The following is a 6,000-nucleotide window of genomic DNA, read 5'->3' on the forward strand; positions in this document are numbered from 1 at the left end:
CCCATGAAGCAAAGAGTTAACAGGAGCTGGACTCCCAGAACTCAGGGCAAGCAGGGAACTGTGCTCCCCGTTCCTCTGTGCTCTTTGGAGCCCAAAGGAAGCAGAGAACTTGATTGGATTGTGACATACAAAAATGGACGAGACACAATTGTAGTTCAGTCTTTTCCTGGAAAATGTCACTGATCCGGAAAAAGCATTCCATGTACTACACGCAACCAATGTTCTAAGAGAAGCAATTGGATGTATTGACTTGACTTTCAGGAAAGAGGGGAAAGAGGAAGTGCCATTTTATTTATGCAGAGAGTGGGGTGGCACCCCCCTCCCACCGGGTTGCCTCCCAGTGACCTTCACCTCTTAGGATTCACGCCCTCGTGTGGGTCCTCCCATGTTTTTGCATGGTGGGCTCACGTGACAAATAAATTATTGCAGAGTGAGAGACAGTTATGTCTTGATGAGATGAGATGGGTAAAAGGTGGCATCTTCCATCTGGGGAGCACACGCCCTCTCTTTGATCACCTGCTCTGGCACAACTCAGCCACCATGTCACGAGGACACTCAGCCATCTGTGGCCTGGCCCATCACGTAAGGAAATAACGGATCTGGTCAACAGCCCGAGAGGAACTGAGGCTCACCAACAAACACGTGAGGGAGCGTGCAGTTTTCAGCCCCAGTCTAGTCTTTTTTTTTTTTTTTTTAGTTTTATTTATTTATTTTGAAAGAAAGAAAAAGCATGATCAGGAAGGGGAGGGGCGGAGAGAGAGGAGAGAGTGAGAATCCCACGTAGGCTCTGCACTGCCAGAGCCCAATGTGGGGCTTGAACCCACAAACCATGAGATCATGACCTGAGTCGAAGCGGAGCGCTTAAACGACTGAGCCACCCAAATGCCCCCACCCCAGTCTAGTCTTGAAATGACTGTAGTCCCAGCACACAACTCGATTACAACCTTGTGACAGACCCTGACTCAGAAGCAGCCAGTGAAGCTACTCCTGGCTTCCTGACCCTCCAACTGTGAGACAATGTTTATGATTTTAAGGTGCTAAGTTTGGGGGCAATTTGTTATGCAGCAATAGATACCTAATTCAAGGAGGTCAGCAAAAATCTGCTATTGCAACCAAATACGGACAGTAGAAGAAAAGATAATTATAAGGCAATGTCATTTTCTCTGAACAAAGTTGGGAACATCCTAAATAAAATGTTAAAACTTAGAATTCATGAAAGTTTAAAGAGTTTTCAAAGAAGTCCAACATGAATTCTTTATTAAAATTAAGAATAGAAATGAGAGGCGCCTGGGTGGTTCAGTCAGTTAAGCATCCAACTCTTGGTTTTGGCTCAGGTCGTGATCTCACAGTTTGTGAGTTTGAGCCCCATGTCGGGCTCTGCGACGACAGTGTGGAGCCTGCTTGGATTCTCTCTCTCCCTCTCTGTCTGCCCCTCCCTTGTGTGCATGCATGTGAGCACTCTCTCTCACTCTCTCTCTCTCAAAATACATAGATAAAAACTTAAAAAAAACTAAAAAAGAATAGAAATGAAAGGACAGAAATTAATGAAAAAAAAAAACAAACAAACAGGAAACCTACCTGAAACTGTAGCAAAACCCACATTCAGCTGAATTTTCAGAGTGACTGTCACTAAAGTCAGAAACAGAATAAGGATCACCGCAATTTTCCAACGGTGTATGAGATACAGCAACCTATGTAGTGAGATGAGATCAGGGGATAAGGTATGTAAGAGCAGAAAGAAAGATACTAAACTGTCAGTATTTGTGGATAGTATCATTTCCTGCCGAACAGTTGAAGATATTCAATGAAGTTGATGAAATAAGTTTCATCAGAGTTGCTGGATATACAACTCTGATGTATAAAATTTTACAGCATTTCTCCCATTATGTATAATGAATCAGATATAATAGAAAGTAGAGATAATTAATCAAATTAAAAAACCCTACAATTCACCTAGGAATGAATCTAAAAATCATGCCAGACCTTGTGGATTAAAGAACAAATTTGTTGAAGGTCTAAAATAAGAACTGAACAAACAGAGAAAAAATGTTTATGTGTGGGAAGACTCAATGAGGTCAAGATTATAACTCATTAAAGGATCATTTATAAATTCAATGTAACTGTAATAAAAATTCCAACATGATTTTTTAAGTTTATTTCTTTATTTTGAGAAAGGGAGAGAGAGAGCAGGAGAGCACAAGCAGGGGAGGGGCAAAGAGAGAGGGAGAGAGAGAATCCCAAGAAGGCTCTACACTGTTACTGTGGAGCCCAACTTGGGGCTTGAACTCATGATCCATGAGATCACGACCTGAGCTGAAGTCAGGAGTTGGAGGCTTAATTCGCTGAACCACCCAGGTGCCCCTAACGATTTTTTAAACACAACTTGACAAAGTGATCCTACAGTTCATATATTAGTAGAAAGTTTGCAAAAGGACCAAGAACATTTTTTAAAAGTACAACAATAGGAGTAATCCAGACCAGGTATCAAAATGTTATTGATTATATTAATTATTATTATTATTATTTGTTATTTTTTTTTTAGAGAGAGTGAGCAGGGGAGAGGGGCAGAAAGGGGGAGAAAGTCTTAAAACATCTTTTAAAAAATTTTTTTAATGTTTATTTATTTTATTTATTTTATTTATTTTATTTTTTTAACGTTTATTTAGTTTTTTGGGACAGAGAGAGACAGAGCATGAACGGGGGAGGGGCAGAGAGAGAGGGAGACACAGAATCGGAAGCAGGCTCCAGGCTCTGAGCCATCAGCCCAGAGCCCGATGCGGGGCTCGAACTCACGGACCGCGAGATCGTGACCTGAGCTGAAGTCAGACGCTCAATCGTCTGAGCCACCCAGGCGCCCCAATGTTTATTTATTTTTTAGAGAGAGAATGAAAGAGAGAGAGAGAGCAGAAGAGGGGAAGAGAGAGAGGGAGAGAGAGAATCCTAAGTAGGCTCCCCACTGTTAGTACAGAGTTGGACACAGGGCTCGAACTTACTAACCAAATCATGAGATCATGACCTAAGCTGAGATCAAGAGATACTTAACCAACTGAGCCACCCAGGTGCCCTGAGAGAGAAAGAGAGAGACAGAGAGACAGAGAGACAGAGACAGAGAAAGAGAGAAGGAGAAAGAGAAACTTAAGCAGGCTTCAACTCAGTGTGGAGCCTGATGCAGGGCTTGATCCCATGACCCTTGGGATCATGACCTGACCTGAAGTCAAGAGTCAGGTGCTCAACCAACTGAGCCACCATTAATTAATGGAATATGATGTTGCTACAAGAATAAACAAATAGCCTAATGGAACAGAACAGAATATCTGAAAGGAAATCTGTGCATTTGTGGACATTTGTTATATAACAAGGAGGAATTTTTACAATTACTTAGGGCAAAACTCTAATAATGAAATCAATTGGTTTTGTTTTGGGGTTTTTTTTAAGTTCACACTAACAACTTTTTACTGAATTTAACAGTAATCTTTAACACAATGTATTAGTCAGGGTTCTCCAGAGAAACAGAACCAGCAATTTTCTGTCTCCCTTCTTTCCTTCCTTCCTTCCTTCCTTCCTTCCTTCCTTCCTTCCTTCCTTCCTCTCTTTTTCTCTCTTTCTCTCTCTCTTTCTCTCCCTCCCTCTTTCTCCTTTCTTTCTTTCTTTCTTTCTTTCTTTCTTTCTTTCTTTCTTTCTTTCTCTGTCTCTGTCTGTCTCTCTCTCTCCTCTCCCTCCCTTCCTCTCTCTCTTTCTTTCTTTCATTCCTTTATGATGAGGAATTGGCTTGCGCAGTTATGGAGGATAAATCCCATAATCTACAGTCTGCAAGCTGGAGACAGGAAAGTCTGTGTCATAATACAGTTCCTGTCTGAAGGCTTAAGAACAAGGGGATATGATGGTGTAAATTCCAGTCCAAGAGCAGGAAAAAAATGAGGTGAGATGTTCCAACTTAAACAACGAGGCAGGAAAAAAAGGTGTGGATTCCTTCTTCCTTCACCTTTTGTTCTATTCAGGCTCTCAGTGTATTGAATGGGACCCATCCACATTGGGGAGGGAATTCTACTTTACTGAGTTCACATATTCAAGTGTTAATCTTATCTGGAAACATCCTCACACACACACCCAGATAAAATGTTTAATCCGGGCATCTTGTGGCCAGTTAAGTTGACCCAAGAAATTACCCACAAGCCCAGCCCATGTCAACTTGACACCCATATGCATCTCCTTAAATCCTATTTAATCTCCAAAGAAAGACAATAACAAGGTCATGGTTCTTCCAAACATGATATAGTTATTCTTTGTACAACCTAAAACACACTAATTCCTTCCCCAAAAAGGAGGTAAAAATCCTTGAGTGATATCTGATTTCCTCCTTGATATCTGGTAACTTAAATACTATAATGTAAAATTAACAAATGCTATGATATAAAGTCTATACAGCTTATGTTACATGATAAGGTAATAAGACAGAAGAAAGCAAACACACACAAATGTATTCGTAGCAAAATAAGGAGGAAATGTCATGACAATTATGTCATGGTCCTCATTTCTGTAACTGGTCACGTGCATGTGGCTGGTATTTATAACTATCCTCTTCTGCTACCCATTCTATATTCCTTTGTCTTCAGCAAGTGCCTCAGCTCGTTGTAGTTCTTGGTCACCTGATAGGGTGACCCAAACCTTCATTCTTGAAGGGTCTAGGCCATTAGGAGCCTTGCTTGGATCGGGTTGTTGCAGTTTTCTAATGACCTTACTCACAGAACATGACAATATTAAGAGGTGCCCTAAGAAATCTCCTATATTCCAGACATACTCTTCCATTGTGGGAGAGTACTCCAATTTCCCCTTGGAAGTTAGGACCAATCATCCTGGCTAACACTGTAACTCTCTTCTTTGCCCATTGACTTAGAGGCATGAGGAGCCCCAAGTGAGCGGGTGACAGTCTTAACTTCCAGTTAATGGAATCAGCATTGTGTCTCCTGGTGGAAACATTTCTCCTTTTGGGACTAATACCTCTAGGCCAACAGCACACAGAATCATGGAGACGGGAAGCAAAAATTTTGCTAATGGGTGACTAGGGATGATAATGAGTAGTATCACCCCCATTTCCACCTCTTGATTTTGAACCTATGAATCCTGGTTATGGGAGAAGCAGCATAATATATTAGAAACTGACTGAGATTATGTACAGGCTTCTGGAGAACCTTGCCCCAGCCTTGCAAAGTATTGCCACCTAGCTGACATTATAACTGAGTCTTCCAAAGGCCATTCCACTGTTCTATGAAGCCAGCAACTTCAGGGTGGGGGAGACGGTAATACCAGTGAATTCCACGAACAGTTGCCCATTGCCACACTTCTTTGGCTATGAAGCGAGGTAGGTACTTGATCAGAAGCAATGTTGTGTGGGGGCACCTGGGTGTCGCAGTTGGTTGGGCATCTGACTCTTCATTTCAGCTCAGGTCATGATCTCATAGTTGTGGGATTGAGCCCCGTATCAGGCTTTGTGCTGGATGTGGAATCTCCTTAAGATTCTGTTTCTCCCTCTCCCTCCGCCCCTCCCCTGTTGCATACGCATGCTCTCTCTCTTTCTCTCTCTCTCTAAAAAAAAAAAAAGAAGAAGAAAGAATGTTGTGCAAAATGCCATGATGGTAGAGAAGGCATTCTGCAAGTATATGGGTGGTAGTTTGGGCAGAAGCATCACATGCAGGGAAGTCAAATCCATGTCCAGAGTAAGTGTCATTCCAGTAAGAACAAAATGCTGCCCCTTCCATGATGAAAGTGGTCCGATGTAACCAACCTGCCACCAAGTACTGGTCGATCACTCTGGGGAATAGCTCTATATCAGGGATCAGTGTCGGTCTCTGTTGCTGGCAGACTGGCGTCCAGAAGTGGCCACAGTCAGGTTAGCCTTGGTGTCTGGAGACCATGTTACTGAGCCCATGCATAACCTCCACCCATGCCCCATGGTCACTTTGAGCCACAGGGCATGAGTCCATAGGGCAATGCAGGGGTGAC

The sequence above is a fragment of the Felis catus genome, chromosome A3 (assembly GCF_018350175.1).
Source record: "Felis catus isolate Fca126 chromosome A3, F.catus_Fca126_mat1.0, whole genome shotgun sequence".
Taxonomy (NCBI): domain Eukaryota; kingdom Metazoa; phylum Chordata; class Mammalia; order Carnivora; family Felidae; genus Felis; species Felis catus.